This window comes from Carcharodon carcharias, chromosome 2 (assembly GCF_017639515.1).
Source record: "Carcharodon carcharias isolate sCarCar2 chromosome 2, sCarCar2.pri, whole genome shotgun sequence".
NCBI lineage: Eukaryota > Metazoa > Chordata > Chondrichthyes > Lamniformes > Lamnidae > Carcharodon > Carcharodon carcharias.
In genome coordinates this window covers 183,503,181-183,522,612 of record NC_054468.1, presented here as the reverse complement: position 1 = coordinate 183,522,612, position 19,432 = coordinate 183,503,181, and the positions used below count along the sequence as shown (strand labels likewise).

The 19,432-nt window shown below is 45.6% G+C and overlaps 2 protein-coding genes across 9 annotated transcripts in view; both read right to left on the bottom strand.

The window, feature by feature from the left end:
* Positions 1-19,432, bottom strand: part of lpgat1 (lysophosphatidylglycerol acyltransferase 1) — a 183,112-nt gene that overhangs the window by 74,088 nt on the left and 89,592 nt on the right. The gene's annotated exons all lie outside the window — the stretch shown is intronic.
* Positions 1-19,432, bottom strand: part of dtl (denticleless E3 ubiquitin protein ligase homolog (Drosophila)) — a 168,827-nt gene that overhangs the window by 136,289 nt on the left and 13,106 nt on the right. The gene's annotated exons all lie outside the window — the stretch shown is intronic.

Sequence of the window (19,432 nt, the reverse complement as noted above, 5' to 3'; positions counted from 1 at the left end):
AAGTTAGAAGTGGTTTTAATTCTTCTAACTTTTTCCTAGGTAACTATTGGTGTTACCCCCAGTTGGAACCATCCAGGTTTGCGATTTAAATTTTTGGTTGGTTCCCAGTGCAAGGCATTTGCCCAGGGGAAGTTTGCACTTCTGGACAATTGCTGTGCAAACCTTGACTGGGAAAGGGGATTTCCCAGTGCATCTTTGGAACACACCACCACCACCAGCCTCCCCCCACCAAAATCCAACACTGGGGAGCTTTTTGGGACTGTATCTTTTGGTTTATAAGACTTTGGGACGCTACTTTCAAATTTAGAGCAAATGAAGGAGATCATGTGACCTATTTGGCAGACGTCTGACAGTAAGCCTGGCTGGTTTGATTGTTAGAAATCGGCTAAGATCAAGAGTAGTGTAGTAGTCACATTGTTTTACTGAGATGATGATTCACAGTATTTACAATTGGAGAAAATAGCAACAGTTTCTGAGTATAACATGAGTTGACACTGAGTCTCCCAAGACCCAGAGAGGTGTTATAGGTATCTGGATATAAACAGTTGTGCTGTAAAGTATCCATTTACTTCTAAGATGAAAGGGAGTTGGGATCAATATATTTAATGTTGCTAGAGATAAAGAGATAATCGACCTACACCATCAATCGGAGACTAAATTGAATCAGGGTTTTGAAAATCTTGGAGAGGTGTTGTTACTGGAAAAATTTAAACATAGTATTCCTTTAGGAAACAGGTCCCACCTAGAAAACCATAAAAGTTTCTCAAAAAAAGGGATGCTGCAGTTTTAGCTGATAGTTACGAGCTATCCCATAAACACATAGGGGGCTGCAAACCATTGTTTGCAAACCCACAAAGGTGCTGGAGGGAGAAGTGAAGTGATAATGAACAGAACAATAATTACAATGAGGGGAGTGGTAGAAATGAAAAGACAGATGCTCTTCAATGTAGTAGAAGAGACAGTATAGAGGTGACTTGTTGAACCATTTTGCTCGGGAGTGGGGTGGGGGGGGCACATTTGCATTTTTTTCTTACTCAAGAGGCTGGAGAGCAAATTTTGGAAAAATAAGGTTTGGTACAAAAACAAAACTGAATTTCAAAAAACAAGATGAGGCTTAAACAATTGCTGAACAAAAGTAAAGCAATATCACAACAATAAATTAAGTTAAGAAAAAAAGTAATTAATAAAAATGACCGGAGTGTGAGAGGGTCAGTGTGTGTATGTCTGACTCACTCCTAGTCTTAGGGTGCTCACTGACTCCCCTCACCCACAGAGAGTGGGTGGGTATGTGTTGGTGGTGAGTGAGTGAGAAACCCGAGGCCAGTAAGGCATACTTACACAAACACACACATACACCCTTTGCCCTTGCCAGCCCCTGCCACTCCCCAGGGTCTGGAACCCGCTTCCCTTGGCCCTGGCTCCCCTCAGCACAGCTGCCGGTGTTCGTTGCTCCTCCAATCAGAGACTGTTTCTCTCCCTCATTTGCTGCTGATCGGCTCACTCAGCAGCAAACTTGCAAAAGAAACAGCCTATGATTGGAGGAGCAGCCCTTTGCAAAATCTTGAATTTCACTTACTTGCACATTGAACTTACTGGCCTAACTTACCTACTTTCGGATAGTGGCTCCACAAGCCTGCTATACAGGATAGAAATGGTTCAAGGAGACCAAGGTGTTTTTGCTGCCATAGTGTCTGAATTGCTTATTTAACAAGCTTAATTGCCTGCTAGTTTTTTTTTCAAAATAATAGGAAAGGTTCCAATTTCAGCACCTGCTCGCCTTCCATAGTATCAGAGACTGGCGGAATGATGTCGAGTTTCCGACTCAATGTCAGCCACATTTTACGTAAATGCCTGGGAGGGCTGCCTATTTGTGGCTGTAAAATCCAGCCCCAAATGTCAGTCCAGATTAAGTGCTCTAGTCCTGGGAAAGGGCTTGAACCTACAACATTCTAAACTGAGACACACTTCGAAGGGAGAAAATACTAGGGTAAGTATTCCCAGTTTTCTGTAAAAAAATTAATATTAACTGCCAATTTCTTCAATATTTTTAAGTATAACAATTTTATCTCTGCATCGTGATTGTGAAGTAGTATCACACTGACTTTTGATTATGCTAATCATGCGATATCCCACATGTCTCAGACTGGCTCCATTCCAAACAGTAGGGTGGTGACATTACAACAACTTGTATTTCTATTATGTCTTTGTTGTAGAGAAAGCACCCCAAGGCCCTTCACGGAACTTTAAATCAAACAAAGGTCACAACTGAACTGAACTGGAGGAGGAGCTAGGCTTTAAAGAGGGTTTTAAGGAAGAAAGGCAGGTGGAGGAACAGAATTTGAGAGGGAATTTCTGAACTTAGCAACAATGACTTCAGACATCTAAGCCCTAATAGTGGGGCAAAAGGAGTGGCAGTACACAAGAGGCTATAGTTGGAGAAATGGGGAACTCTGGGCAGGTTTATGGAGCTGGAGGAGGTTGCATATATAGGGAGGGGTGAGGCCATGATAGGAATTTTAAACTGGAGTCAATGGCTGGTGAGTGGGACTTTATGAGATTGGATATAGACAGCAGAGCTTTGGTTCAGCTGAAGTTCATTGAAGGTGAATGAGAAGTCAGTCAGGAGAACATTTGAATAGATAAATCAAGGCTGAGGAAGAAGGTCTTTGCGATGGACAGGAAAAATGGGGTTGGAAGATCAGATCAATGTCCAGTGTCTGACAGAGGTTGAGAATGAAGAAGAGGAATCAGCCTACTTCTGCTCCTAATTCGTATGTTCGTATTTATGTTTGTATGCACTAATCTCACAGTCAGAGAGAGTCATTTATGATTTGGTAAGGGCTATTCCAATGCTTGAGAATGGTCAAAGAAAAACTCAACCCTTGGAAACTGCACTACTGGCTCAGGATGGAGACTTACCAGCCAAAGAGTGTGTTCTTGAGTCAAGTAATTCTAGATTTGCCCTCAGGCCTGTTTGATCTTGTGTCTGTGTACAGTGTCATTCTTTGAAACTTTAACTGAAGTCACCAGAGTTGGAAGATGATCCAACTCAAGGGTCTTCATAACTGATAAAATTGATGTCATAAAAGAAAACATATTCTATTATTTTCTATCAATAGGACTTCCCTAGACTTTTCTGCTCATTTAGTAGAAAAAAAAAATCTATTAATGACTCTGGTCCCCCACAGGCTGCATTCTTCAAAATCATTGAATCGAGCATGCATAGAGACAGACAGTAGAAATTTGTGAAGGTAATTAAATTATTAATTATCCATGTAATAAAATGGTTTCCAGTTGGCAATGATCCCTTATTTCAGCTAAATGTTTTTGCTTGCTGTAGGAAACGAATATGCACAGCTCTTCGGTGAAAAGAGAAAAATCCAACCTTTGAGCGTGTGCAATGGTTTGACACATTCTGACCTCACCTATCCTGACTGTGATGTGGCTGCACAAAGTCCATTCAGTGAATACTTTATTCATAAGCAATCTTTTCTTTAACTACAAAACTGCAGACTGCAAATACAAAGTTAGATTCTCACAAATACATTTAAGTTATAATAGCAAGTATTAAAATATGCCAAGTAGTCAAAAGATATTTAACTTTTAAGCTTCTGGGCTTCACAGCAAATCTTACCATTTGATGTCTAGTAAGATTTTTGCAGCAAATTCAGGAACTAATCCCTGCACTCTCATTAAGAGATCTTCCCGTCCTACTATAAGCTCTAACATATAGAACCGCATCTCTTCAATACACCCTCTAAATAGGCTCCAATTTATCCATGAGGATCTCAGTTATTAAAACATTTTAGTGAACGTTAAGGCATTAAAACTCCGACTGAATTATAAATTCCTGGTGGGGAAATTACAGGTGCAGAAGCAGTCAGTACATTGTTAGACTAGGCCATGGAATAACTTATTTCAATTGCAGATACAATAAAAAAGGGACATGGTGGTAGGAGCAAGAGACTAGAGAGTATTTAAGGCGTCTAATTAGGTACAAGTTGCTTGCAATCTGGAGTAGTTCTTCAAGCACCTGTGAGCTGATATGCTATTGATTGCTGTGTGGGGCATGTATAGAGGTCATAATAAGTCTGTGACATTTAGACAGACCCAAAGTGGCAGGAGGTTAATGTTGCAAACATGGCTAAGTTTTGCTACACAAATGAAAAATGATAAAAAAAAATATATATTTAAGTAAACAGCATAGACAGGACAGAGTCCCCAGGACTTGGAAATGATTTGTAGGTTAGACTGCCAAAGTTAGGGTCAGAATACCCCGACCTGAATGTGTTCTCTCAATATTTGCTACTCTAAAAATAATACAATTCATGATCTGAAACACCAAACATTTGCTTCCATCATATTTTCTTTAAATACTGAAATCTAGATAAAACTGTAAATACTTAACAATTAAAAAGTTCAAACAGATTCCAGAGCAGATTGTTCATTCTTCGTCCTTAAAGTGCCAAGAATAAAATGATTATCATTAAGAACACAAGCTAAAACGCTGCTCTGATGCCACCAACTCAAACCATGCAGCTTAGGTAACACCAGTTCCCTTTGTACACTGAGCATTACTGGTTTCTTCTAACAGTCCATGCTTGACAACTTCATAGAATAAGTACTAATTTTCTATATTTCTCCCCAACACTTGCAGTAAATACCACAGGCACCATTTCCTGAACAGTTCACTGCAAACCATCAGCATATTAAATGGAAGTCTGCAGTAGCTAAACACATAAAATGGAATCTTCCGCTCCGGAGACGAAACGCAGTGGCGGGTAGGTTTAGTGGCGAGTTTCTTGCTGATTGGTGGGTCGGGTCCTCATGCCCGATCTTCTGCTTGAAGCCTCATAATTAAGCATAAGTGAGTTGCTTGCTAAATCATGTGGCGGGGTGGGCACTGATTTGTCCGCTTGTCACCTCACGGGGTTGAAACTCCTGACACCATATTTAACCACCCAAACACACATTATTCTTCACAGCCCAACTGCATAGTCAGAAGTTCCGGAGATAGCCCCAAGGAGAAAGAAGAGTGCACCGGGATTTAGCCACGGCTACGTGGAGACATGACATTAGAGGTGTCCTGCAGCACCAGGAGGTTCTTTTTCCCAGGGAATGATCCAAGAGGTCCACTAACCTCACCTCACCAGCCAGGGGTTTGGCTGGGGGGGGAGGGGGGGGTGGTCAGCTCCACAGCAACCACCAGAGAAATGCCACCCAATTTAGGAAGAGAAAGAATGATCTCATCCGCACTGCAAGGGTAAGTCAACCTTCAGCTCACTCCAAACTCCCACAGTCATAATGGCATTATGCACTTAAAGCATCACACAGTTCAGAAATCTCATACAATATTAGCAGGGAGGTATCAGCATCGAAAGCCTATTCAGCAACATCTCATCTATCATGTGTGCATGTGCTTGTGTGTGGCAGGGCGGCTCAGCACACACAGTAGGCATGCATGCTCCCCAACCTCTATTCCATCCCTTCTGATCACATCCTATCTATTTGTCTTCATGCAGGCCAAGCTTGCCCACAACTAGAGGAAGAGATCCCAGATTGGAGGAAAGATGGCCAACATCCAGGAGCTCCCCAAATTTGGGGAGGATGCTGCCAAATTGGCAGGAGAGGACAGAGATTGCTCCTGTGAAGGCAAGATCAGTCTGTCCCAGCAAGCCAGTACGGATAAGCCTTCGTGAGTTGATCATATCTTGACATTCACAGTAACATGCACTGTTGTATTCAACCTGTTCATGAGCCAAATCTATTTTCTCTCTGTTATAGGCAGAAGCAGGTCCATACAGACCCGCGCAAGCAACATAAGCCCCAGCCCCTAGGCCACCTCAGAGGAGGATGCTGATGAGCCATTTGACAAATCATAGCATTCACCTGCACCCTCCACCATGCTGTTTAGCATCAGCTTCATCCAGTGTGACCTTTACATAATGATAATGAGCCTTATTGTAGGAGGGCATCTTTCACCTCCTTGATACATTTATGTATTGAGGACTGGGAGATGCCACATTGATCCCCTGTAGATCCCTGGAAAGACCAACTGGCGAAGAAATTGAGTGTGACGGTGACCAGGGGCACTGGCAGAGGATGTCCTCCCAGTCCATGTGGCATTAACTCCTCCCGCAGAACGTGGCCGGTATGAGCCACCTCATCTCTTGATAAGTGTAGACGTGCGTGGCATTATCTCACGCTCATCTCCAGATAGGAGCAGTGTCTTCGGTAGACCCTTGGTCATACCAGTAACTTCCATAGGATGGATGTGACCTCCTCATCCTCCAGGTCTTGTCAGGGCTTCCCTGGACCACAATCCTCAGGCCAGGCCTCTGCTCGAAGCTGTGCTAGGCCCTTCTCCTCCTCAATCAGATCACTGTCATCAAGAAGGTAGCATTGAACACAGGCTCCTCCCGGTGGACAGAGATCCAACAGAATATAGAGTAATGGGCAACTATAGTAGATGCCCCAATCACAACCAGGAAGCCACTGTCATGCTGTAGAGCTGCGCATGCCTTTCCCAAATCCAGTGTTCCAGCTGAGGCGCTTCCTCAGACCTAGGTGACCAAGATCCCACCCCAGCTACTTAATCCCAAAGAGGTTGGAAGAGGCTCAAGTACATCCAGGATATGTTCAGCCTTACCTAATGCACTCCTCCTATATCTGATCTGGTATACTGATTATGTCCAAGCTGCACTTTTGGGTGCCCTTTAGACCGTTAGCCATGCCAATTGCAGAAAGCACCTTAGAGGCTTTCATTGAACATCTTGCAGATGTCCAGCAGCTGTGTTCCCTTCGTGGTTGGCTGCACCTTCAATTCCCACATTCCTCTCTGTTAATGCTCAAGTTGATCAACTTCACCGTGAACCCAATGACTCCTGCAGTCTCATGTTAAAGTGCTCCAACTGCACATTCTCAATAAGCTCTTCCTGGGTTCTATCAGCTTAGGCTCCATTTCCATGTTGTTACTCTAAGCAGTCTGAGGGTGCCCCGTTAGGGCCCCTGAGTCTGGCCGCAGGCCCCTCTCACACCGCCTCAGCCGTATCCCTTTCAGATTATCTTCCAGCTTTGATTTTAAACTGCGCCATAACTTCAGGGTCTCAAGATGGTGGTGCAGAATTTTTACTTTCGACCCTTCTTCCCCGATCTTCCTGAAGCCTCACGATGTCCAATGATTCTCCCCCCTCCCCCAGGAACCCTGGATCCCACGTCATTGTTGACATCCCCATGCCCCACGTAGACCTCAACCCTCCCCATCTTCAGGCTGTGTGCAAGGTCACATACCGAGTGACCCCCGCTGCACCTACCCCCCAAACCCCAGGAGAGTTTTGGCTACCCCCTGCTTTATTATTTTCCCCATTTACAGGCTACAAATGCCTCCCCTGACCATGACCATCCCATCTGCAGTCCAGTGCTGAGCCCGACACCCCCATCTCCATCAACTGTGAGACGATGATCACACCCTGCATACTAAGCTGTGCCTGATCCCAATTCATCACACAGGCCTTGCCCCTCTCTGGAGCAGGAACATGTACGTGCCATGCATAACCCTGCAGCATAGCCCACAGAGCCCCATGGTTGCCTTTAATCTCTCACCTCGACCTCTTGGCGTCAGTCCAGGGAGTATGACTGTCTTTCACTCAGCTCTCTGGCTTGTCAATGAATAACCACAAGACCGTTTCCCTAAACCCACCACCACCTCCCCCACCCCCACTCCATGATTCTCTGTGCAACTCTTCCACCTTATGCCACACTTTAGTACTCTAGAATCTGCATGCATCCTCTCCCCTTCACGCAAATCGAATCCCATCTACTCCCTTCTGTGGCTGCGTTCTACTGTTCCATTTTGGGCTCCAGTTTCCCCACCCAAAATCTTCCTTCTGCCTGCCATCATTCCCCCAATCCCCACACCCCAACCCTAGCAAGCCCACTTCATCCTCATGTCCCTGTCATCTCCCCCTCGCGGTCACCATGCTGGTCTCTGTTTTAGAATGCAGCCCTGGCTGAAACTTGCAGCACACAATGCTATCCTACCAGAGTAGAGTGGCAACCACAGTGAGCAGCACAGCTCAACACTTGAGGTAACCATGGTGAACAGCCCCATCATACACCCCCACCAGTGTGGGCTAACATTGGCATTGCTAAGGGACCGGAGCAGCACTATTGCAAGTAGACTTTGAATGTTGCACTGATCTCGAAGTGACAAGTGAAGTGAGGGCGGACAGCTAAACACCACATATCCGGTCGTGGTCTAATTTTCCATGGGTGTGGCACCTAATTGGGAGGGAGAACGTGATTCCGGCGAGTTGCATTTTTAATGCGTATTCATGACATGCTAATGACATTCCTGACAAGGATTGGCAGGAAAGTTGATCTGCCATCATCCTGCCATAAAAGTAGTGAGGGGAAAATTCCAACTCATTTCCCCGCCAGTGGGAGTCCGACTTTTGGCCTCGCTCTGAATTTTCCGCTCCCACCCACCACGAAACCAAATGCTGGCGGGACCTGAAAATTCTGCTTATAGAATAAAGACGACAACAAGAGGGATCAAGCATCTCAAACAATATTGCCCTCTCTGCTGCCAACCATGAGATCATTGTTGCAGCAAAGATGGTCCGTAAATTCCTCCTCTTCATCATTGACTGCATTCTCTATTCTCATATCTGAGTCTGATGAAAGAAGTTAATTGATTGCTGTTTCCAAAACTGAGATCATCTACTTGGCATTTCCCAGCCCCAAGCTCCCTGCTCAATCCTAACCCCAGAGTACTCACTTTTCTCCACTGTCCAGCGTGAACCCTAATCGGACCAATTTCTTTCAGGGAAAGAACAGGCTGGCTATTTCTTCGATTCCTTCTCAGCTCAGTTGCTGACCATGCAAACTACTTGCCTTACAGAAGTACTCACAGGTATCACTAACTGTACCCTGTGCTCAGATATTATTTCTCTCCCACCGCACTTCACCCTTCACCTCCACACAGCTTTAAAATTCTTGTCTTCCGTCTCTTTTCTCACACTTATTTCTAACAATCATTCCTGTCAAGTCCATCATATCAGTATTATCCAGTTCCACTGCTATTTCTTCAACCACTCTTTTTGAATTCCTTCAGTCTGACTTCCACTCCAACTAAGAACTTTCTAGGAAAGTCAAGTTATTGACTGCACTTTTATGATCAAAATCAAAGTTTAAATTAATGAATAATTAATATTCTCACCAAATATTTTTGTACCGATATCAGTAAATGGGACATCCCACAAAATCTGCTTCCAATACATGGAAACTTTATTGAATGTACCCTTTGGCAGCTCAGATTGGTAACTCAGCACTTAGAGGGATATTAAACCAGTCTCCTTCCAATTCATGCTGTTATGCTCCTTCCCCCCAATGCACAGCATCATCCTACTGCCTTAACAATCAAACATTTCAACAAACTGAACCCAAATGTCAGTGTACTGTAATGCAGGCTTGTTGCCAAAAAAGAACCAGTTATCAGATAACCACTGTTACAGTGAAATGGATCAGAGCTGAACCTGCTGCATTACCATTGTGGTTTGCTCAGCTGATCCAAAATTCAGAAGAGAACAATATCAAAATTAAGAGTAAGATCGCGATTTGATTGGCTTGCATACAGCAAGATACTCAGTAGGCACTCACACACTGGTTACAGAAAATGTCTAAGCACTCTACCTCCCTCCCTAAAACGTACTCCTGTGCAATAGATTTTTCTGTGTGCCTCAGAATACATCCAAATAAATACTATGGTAACAAAAATAAACTAAGAATTAAATAATTTATATTTTCCATCAACAGAATAGCTAGTTTTGCTTAAAAGAGCTTAGACTGATATGCAATCTGGCTTACTCGAGTGGGTATGAACAGGTTTAGTCAACAAGCGAGAATTATTACTTTTAGTCGTGCTAAAATCTGGAGTAAGTTGTTGAAGACTGCGTTTTAAATAAATAATGCCTAAATGCAATTGAGAATCTGAGATTATGGGCTGGATTTTATGCAGCTGTTGCAGTGGGAACCATGGTGGCCAGGCCCAGCTTAATCATGGGAGAGACCCCAAGTCAGTCTCCTGGTGATGGGAAAACCATCCCGATTAAGTTGGAGGGTGGAAGGCACTGACTTGGGATTCCCAGCCACTGGTGAGATGTCAATTAGGCTCATTGATGAGCCAATTGACACCCATTGTCTCGAAGCTCACCACAAGTTATGGTGGCTCAAAGATTAAATGGAGGCTGCATGGGTCTTCTGCTCCCTCGAAGGCCACACAGCAAAACCTGTCGGGTTTGCCAGAGGCCTCTCCTTGTGGAGATGGGGTGCCCTCACTATCAGGCACTCTGTGCCAGATCAAAGGAATCAGCAACAGCCAGGGAGCAATGAAAGCCAGCCCCCTCCCCTTCCCTCCAATCCCTTGCCCCCTTTCCAATGACCCTCACCCCATGGCCCTCATCCCGCCTTCAGTCACCTGAGGCCTGGGGTCCCTCTGTAATCCTGGGCCTCTGGAAGGTGCGGCATCACCAGCCATCACTGCTCCCACTAGTGTTGGCAGCAATGACAAGCTGTCGGCCTCTAATTCGCCAGCAGTTCACAGTAGGCGGGACTTTCACCACTGGGGAGCTTCAATTGTGGGTAATGATGGTGGTTGATTAAGTGATTGCCTGAAAGCACTTGATTCCCTCCGAACATCCCTGTAGAACTGACAGGAATTTCCCACTGGCTCTCTGACCAGTGGACAAGACCCCTGTTGGCCTGACAAAATCTTGGCCTATTTTTCAAAATGGTACACATCTGAGAAATTAATGATCATGGAAGCATCAATCATAATATTAAGTAAAGTAAAGAAACATATGCTGTTATTGTTGATTTTTTTGGAGTCTACACAACTGAACTTAAAAGGAGTCATTACACAGCAGTGGATCACTGAGTTTAAAATATATCCCAAATGGCTGCGTTTTAACCCATTAATTATTTGGTCACTCAGTTCCAAAGACCGATGAGAAGATGGAGAAAAGCATGGAAAATTACTACAGCTGCAGCACCTGCTTACAATTACATACCACCTCTCAAGATGGTGGTCCAAAGGAGACAGCAATATTCAGATAAAACACCTAAAGTTAAATATAATTTCAAGCACCAGGTGCACTATTCAATTAGGATAAATGAAAAACTTTGCAGGAATGAGAAGTTGCATTTCAGCCCAAACTGAATAATCAACATTCATGCTTGATTATCCATCAACCACAATCCCTCCCACACAGCATCTTTGTATTTCCTTTTAGGTCTTTCTGTGATGTGTCTTATTTGAAAGCATGGACAAGTATTCCGGAGGCCTGTAAAAAAAAAAGCAGCTCAGCTTATTCATTAAGGTAGCCCAAATACAGCTCAGGGTAATTACTTTTTTTTTCATATTCGGAAGTGCCTAACCTTTGGTTTTCATTTCTTCTTGCTGGAATAGGCAACATTGAAACTCACTTGGCATTTTCAGGCATAAAGTCATTTTCTACCAGAGTAACCTGCTGCATCACAATAATAAGTCAAATAATACCTAATGGGTAGTTTGTATCAGTGTTTACTAAAGAAGAGGATGCGATACTATATGACTATAATATGCCCTACAAAACATCCATCACATCATGCATTGAACTGCATGTTTCACAACATGACAAATAGAGAGGCTTGCATTTGGAGGAGACAGAACAGCCACAACTGTCATCATCCAATGAATAACACTTAGGTGAAGGCCAGGAAACAGAAAGAAGGCCAGCATTATGTCATGCAGTCAGAGATGCCAGGGATCAATAAATAATACACCTCCAGTGAACTGTTGATTCCCCTCTCATGAAATTACACAAAGTCCCTCTGTATTAAAGGTCTTTGTAACCTCCTTCACCATTCACTTAAACTTCCATTGTGGAACAATGAAACCATTCAGCCAACTTTTAGATCACTAATATGTTACAAGTGTAGGAAATGCTATTTAAAATAAGGCCAATGCAAATGCCATAAGTGATCAAATTGATTAGTTTAGTGTCAAACATGATAACTGCCTCGAATTCATTTCACAGCCAGTGTCAACCCATGAACCTAGTAAGCCTTCTCTGAACTGTCTCCAATACAAGTACAGCCCTCTTTAAGTAAGGACACCAACACTACACCGTACTCTGGATATGGTTTAATACCTGTACAGTTACAGCAAGAATTCCCAACTTTTATACTCCATCACTGTCTTGTCACATCTCACTTGCCTTCTTAATTATTTGCATGCCAACTTTGTGTTTTATCTACAAGGACACCCAGATCCCTCTGTACTGTAACATTCTGTAGTCCCTCCATTTAAATAATATTATTTTTATTTTTCCAACAAAAGTGGATAACCTTATATTTTCCCAGATTATACTCCATCTGCCAGACTTTTGCCCACTCACTTAACCTATTCTATATCCCTTTGCAGATTCTATGCGTCCTCCTCACAACCTGCTTTCCCATCTATCTTTATATCGTCGGCAAATTTGGCTGCAATACAATCAGTCCCTTCATCCAAGTTATCAACATAGATCGTAAATGGTTGAGGCCCCAGCATGACCCTCGTCATATTATGGTTTGCCAACCTGAAACTGACTTGTTTAGTCAGATTCTGTTTCCTGTTAGTTAGTCAATCCTCTACCCAACACCATGAGCGCTTATCTTGTGCAGTAACCTTCATGATAAGGCACCTTCCCCTGATCAAAATAAGTGAAAGATTAATGATGACAAAAGAGGACACTAACTCACAGCAGTATTCATACAGCAGAAAATAGAGGTTTTATTTAATGCATTATCTGGCTACTTAACATATAAACTTATATATATTATATACAGAATTTTCCTGAAGCAGAACAGCAATGCAAAGCTGTTAATTCTACTTGATCATGTGATGAAATAAATAATCAGCTCTTACATCAGCCCCTATGATTCTCTCATTAAATGAATTTGAACGGATTCACTTTGCAACCAATGCACCAAGTGGAGGAACATATTACAGGATAATAGATTCTGCTGTAAATGTGAACCTCAATACATAAACTATCATTGCATCACTAAGTACAGAAAAACTTTAGAGATGGCACAACGCCATAGTGACACTAAAGGTGCATCATGGGGCTATAGCAAATGAAACTTCTTCCTCAATTATGTTGTTGAGCTTCGAACCTGAGCAAAGGGCAAGCTTCACAAAATGAAACCATATGAAATGCTACAAATTGCAAGAGATTAAAAGTCCTCAACAAAGTCAAGGAAGTAATTCAACCCTGGGTCTGCATGATTTTCAGAAACTGCTGAAACACTGCCTGTGTAGTTTTATCAGAAAAAGAACTCGTGTGACTGATTCATCGCCTTGTAACTCAATGAGCATCTGAGGTGACAAATGATCGAGTCAGCTTAACATTTCATTATGGGTTTATTGGATATGACGACTTCCCAAATAAATTACAACACAGAAACGGGCCTTTCAGCCCTACCAGTCCATGTTAGTGCTTTGTCCCATCATAATCTTAAACACCTAACATTATCTCCTTTGTTCTAAATAAATCAGCCCCAATGTTTCAAAGTCTGTCTTCATATTTGTATTGCCTTTTCTCAGAAAGAATCCTAGGCCTGAATTTTACCCTTGGTGGGCGGGTGCAATCAGTGGGCCCGCAACTGGTTGGGAAACAGGCCTCTACCCACAATCAGCCCCTGACCACGATTTGACGTTGGCTGGCCAATTAAGGCCAGCCCAGCGTGAAACACATCTTCCCAATGGTTGGGAAGGGCCAAGCAGGGGCCTGTCGACCACTGGGTCCAATGGGGACCCAGTGGCCTGTTTAAAATGGCACAGTCAGCTCCTTGAAGGCTGCCAGGGAAGGTGATATTTGCAGCGTTCTGAACACTGAGGTTATGGGCTCAAGTGTGGCTGGAGACGCCAGGTTGCAGGGCAGGTCAGGTGGGCACCCAGCTCCCCCGGTTTTCAGATGAGTGCCTCGTGGTCCTCTTGGGAGTGGTGGCTGCCAGTAGGGATACCCTTGTCCCCAGAGATGGAAGGGAGACGCCACCAAACCTAACAAAAAGAGCTTGGGAGGAGGTGGCAGCACAGGTCAGCAGCCACGATATTGTGCAGCGCACATGGGTGCAGTGCTGTAAAAAGTTTACCGACCTGTTGCGCTCAGGAAGGGTGAATACCGTGTTGGCGTGGATCAATGTGTGGAAGTGTTAAGGTCTGGCCACCACCCCCCATGGAGCTCAGGGTTGTGAAGAGTCTGAGTACCAACTGTCAATGACGCCAGGGCTGGCCAAGGGGGTGAATCCTGGCTGCTCGGACTAAGTGCCTTGCGGCTCAAGAACCACAACTCAGGTGTGTCCTGCAAGGTGTTCCTCAGGTGGAGATGGCCAGGCTGCAAGTGGAGTACGCGCTAATCCATGTCCTTTCAGGAGAATATGACCCACAACAACATTGAAAGGTCACAAAACAAAAACAGAATTACCTGGAAAAACTCAGCAGGTCTGGCAGCATCGGTGGAGAAGAGTTGACGTTTCGAGTCCTCATGACCCTTCAACAGAACTGATTTTTCATTACAAGGAGAGGGGTGAAATATAAGCTGATTTAAGGTGGTGGTGGGGGGCGGGGGGAGAGAGAGAGAAGTGGGGGGGGCGGTGTGGTTGTAGGGACAAGCAAGCAGTGATAGGAGCAGATAATCAAAACATGTCACAGACAAAAGAACACAGAGGTGTTGAAGTTGGTGATATTATCTAAACGAATGTGCTAATTAAGAATGAATGGTAGGGCACTCAAGGTATAGCTCTAGTGGGGGTGGGGGGGGGGCATAAAAGATTTTAAAATAATGGAAATAGGTGGGAAAAGAAAAATCTATAGAAATTATTGGAAAAAACAAAAGGAAGGGGGAAGAAACAGAAAGGGGGTGGGGATGGAGGAGGGAGCTCAAGTCCTAAAGTTGTTGAATTCAATATTCAGTCCGGAAGGCTGTAAAGTGCCTAGTCGGAAGATGAGGTGCTGTTCCTCCAGTTTGCTTTGGGCTTCACTGGAACAATGCAGCAAGCCAAGGACAGACATGTGGGCAAGAGAGCAGGGTGGAGTGTTAAAATGGCAAGCGACAGGGAGGTTTGGGTCATTCTTGGGGACAGACCGCAGGTGTTCTGCAAAGCAGTCGCCCAGTTTATGTTTGGTTTCTCCAATGTAGAGGAGACCGCATTGGGAGCAACGAATGCAGTAGACTAAGTTGGGGGAAATGCAAGTGAAATGCTGCTTCACTTGAAGGAAGTGTTTGGGCCCTTGGGCGGTGAGGAGGGGGGGGGAAGTGAAGGGGCAGGTGTTACATCTTTTGCGTGGGTATGGGGAGGTGCCATAGGTGGGCGTTGAGGAGTAGGGGGTGATGGAGGAGTGGACGAGGGTGTCCCGGAAGGAGATCCCTACGGAATGCCAATAGGGGGGGTGAAGGGAAGATGTGTTTGGTGGTGGCATCATGCTGGAGTTGGCAGAAATGGTGGAGGATGATCCTTTGAATGCAGAGGCTGGTGGGGTGATAAGTGAGGACAAAAGGGGGACCCTATCATGTTTCTGGGAGGGAGGAGAAGGCGTGAGGGCGGATGCGCAGGAGATGGGCTGGACATGGTTGAGGGCCCTGTCAACGACCACGGGTGGAAAACCTCGGTTAAGGAAGAAGGAGGACATGTCAGAGGAACTGTTTTTGAAGGTAGCATCATCAGAACAGATGCGACGGAGGTGAAGGAACTGAGAGAATGGGATGGAGTCCTTACAGGAAATGAGGTGTGAGGAGCTGTAGTCGAGGTAGTTGTGGGAGTCGGTAGGCTTGTAATGGATATTGGTGGACAGTCTATCACCAGAGATTGAGACAGAGAGGTCAAAGAAGGGAAGGGAAGTGTCAGAGATGGACCACGTGAAAATGATGGACGGGTGGAGATTGGAAGCAAAATTAATAAATTTTTCCAAGTCCCGACGAGAGCATGAAGCAGCACCGAAGTAATTATCGATGTACCGGAGAAAGAGTTGTGGAAGGGGGCCGGACTAGGACTGGAACAAGGAATGTTCCACATACCCCATAAAGAGACAGGCATAGCTGGGGCCCATGCGGGTACCCATAGCCACACCTTTTATTTGGAGGAAGTGAGAGGAGTTGAAGGAGAAATTGTTCAGCGTGAGAACAAGTTCAGCCAGACGGAGGAGAGTAGTAATGGATGGGGATTGTTCAGGCCTCTGTTCAAGGAAGAAGTTAAGAGTCCTCAGACCATCCTGGTGGGGGATGGAGGTGTAGAGGGATTGGATGTCCATGGTGAAGAGGAAGCGTTTGGGGCCAGGGAAATGGAAATTGTTGATGTGACGTAAGGTGTCAGAGGAATCACGGATGTAGGTGGGAAGGGACTGGACAAGGGGAGAGAGAAGGGAGTCAAGATAACAAGAAATGAGTTCCATGGGGCAGGAGCAAGCTGACACGATCGGTCTATCGGGAGAGTTCTGTTTGTGAACAGCACCTCCTCTTCCGACTAGGCACTTTATAGCCTTCCAGACTGAATATTGAATTCAACAACTTTAGGTCTTGAGCTCCCTCCTCCATCCCCACCCTCTTTCTGTTTCTTCCCCCTTCCTTTTGCTTTTTTCCAATAATTTCTATAGATTTTTCTTTTCCCACCTATTTCCATTATTTTTAAATCTTTTATGCCCCCCCACCCCCACTCGAGCTTTTCCTTGAGTGCCCTACCATCCATTCTTAATTAGCACATTCGTTTAGACAATATCACCATCTTCAACACCTCTTTGTTCTTTTGTCTGTGACATCTTTTGATTATCTGCTCCTATCACTGCTTGCTTGTCCCTACAACCACACCACCCCCCCCCTCCACTTCTCTCCCCCCACCCAACCCCCCCCCCCCCCACCTTAAATCAGCTTATATTTCACTCCGCTCCTATTTTTACTTAGTTCTGGTGAAGGGCCATGAGGACTCGAAATGTCAACTCTTTTCTTCTCCGCCGATGCTGCCAGACCTGCTGAGTTTTTCCAGGTAATTCTGTTTTTGTTTTGGATTTCCAGCATTGGCAGTTTTTTGTTTTTATCTCTGTGTTGAAAGGTCACAGACAGACGGAGGCCCCCCAAACCACCTAATCCTATCCAGATCGGAGCAGGACGCTTCGGAGCTGGAGAGGCACCACGCACCTCGGTCAACCGGCTGCGGAGAGGCTGAGGTGTCAGATGAAGGTAGGAATGTAGTGCACAGGAGAGTTTCGTATGGTGCAAACATGCTTGTGTAGTCTCATCATTAATGGGAGCCTCAAAACTGGATTCCCCACTGATCACAAAGATGATCTCCATCTCTCACTGGGGTGCCTGGCATGCACAGTGACAGTGTGATGACTTAAACTAATGACATGTTGTTGTTCTCCCTTAGATCCACAGCGCGCACTCAATCACAGGACCCCGAAGGACCACCCCTGACGCCAGAGGACCGCCAGGCTTCACATGCACCTGCGTCATACCCGCTCTGAGCCAGGCACCAGCTCTGATACCAGCACTGCGGTGGGCATTAGATCTTCAGCTAGAATGTTGGAGCACAGCAGTGAGAGCACTTCACATTCGCTTGAGGAGCAGGCGGAGGCAGAGTGTGCCCAAGGCGCCAGCAGTTGGAGGACTGCTGGAGACCAGGACAATGCTGAGTCAAAGGCAGATCATGAGCCTCTGGAGTCGTCCATTAGGCGGCAGATGCTGGATGTCCAGTGAGATGTTAGGAGAATCTGGCGGAGATCCATGAAGGTATGGGTGCCATGGTCTCTGTTGTGGATAAGCCTATGCGGAGCATGAGCACTGCACTGACCCCCCATGGCCGAGCGCGTTGCCTCCTCCATTGACAGCGTGGTGACTTTCATGGAGAGGCAGATCCAGGAACAGAATAAAGGGTTCCTGGGTTGCGCTTGGATCCGCAGGCCCTCACACAAATAATGACCTCAGATGGTAAGTGCCAGCTAGCTGCCCTTCCATTAATGGCAATCAGGAAGGTCCAGAGTGACCTCATGTTGGCACAAATGCTGCTTGTCGTCTCTGCGGGCTCCTCTGGATGACAGCAGCAGCTCCTCTGCCCCTCTGCCAGTGACTGTGACATCTGATGAGGCTGCGATGACCGGAGAGATGGCAGCCATGGCACTGGTCGCTCCCTCCCAGGGGAGGCCAGCACAGGATCCATTGGCCAGAGGACGACTGCCAAGCTCATCAAGGTCAACAAGACACCAGGGTCAGCAGGCTACCTCCAATGCCACTGCCAGGAAGATGGGAGTGGGGGGAACCAAGACTCGCAAATGCAGGTTTAAGGCACCATGAGCACAAGAGAGACTGGTCACGGGTGATCTTCTGTTGTGTAATGTTCTGTTTATGTTTACTGGTCTGGGAATGAAGACCAGAGAAGGTTATGTTAATTTTTTTAGATTGTCAAAATGAAATAAATTTTGTTTTTGTCGTAATGGCCTGAGTGCGCTTCAACTTTTTATTTTTTTGGTGCAGAGTACACCAGTATGTATTGCTGGACGTGAGTGGCTTGAAACTTTGATGCACAGGCACTGAGTGAACTTTGGGTTCAGATGAAAGGGTCCTCTCAGACATCCGGGATGGAGGAGGCCGCTCTGGCATGAGGTGGAAGCAGATCTTTGGCAGCCTAGCTGAAGCAGTGTTGGATCAAGGCGTCCTTGGTGTCCCTGCCTCCCTGAAGGATACAGGTGATCTGCCTTCATGCCCACAATGTTCTCCTCACCATGTTCCTCTTCTGATTCTCTACTGGATTCATCCTCTGTGCCTGTGCAGCTGCATCAAGATCCTCTTCCTCCAGTGGGTCCTCCCTTGCCAGTGCCAGACTGTGGAGAGCACAGCATGCAACTACTATCAGTGACACCTGTTCTGGGGGGTATTGTAGTACTCTCCCTGAACAGACCAGGCATCAGAAGCGCATCTTCAAAAGACCTATGGTCCTCTTTATCACAGCCTCTGTGGAGGCATGACTCCTATTATAACACCGTTCTGCCTCTGTTCTTGGGTGGTGGACAGGCATCATAAGCCACCAAATCAACAGATAGCCCTCATCACCCAGCAGCCATCCATCCAGTCAGGCTGGAGCACTGAAGAGCCTCAACACCTGGGAGTGTCTGAGGATATAAGCATCATGGGAGCTGCCAGGGTACCATGCATACACTTGCAGAATCTGCATCATGTGGTCACACACTATCTGGACGTTCATCGAGTGGAATCCCTTCCTATTGATGAAAACACCCGGCTGACCTGCTGGCACCTTGATCACCACATGTGAGCAGTCGATTACACCCTGGATGCAGGGAAACCCAGCAATCACTGCAAAGCCTATAGCTCACTCAGCCTGGCTGGTTTCGTCTGTACGG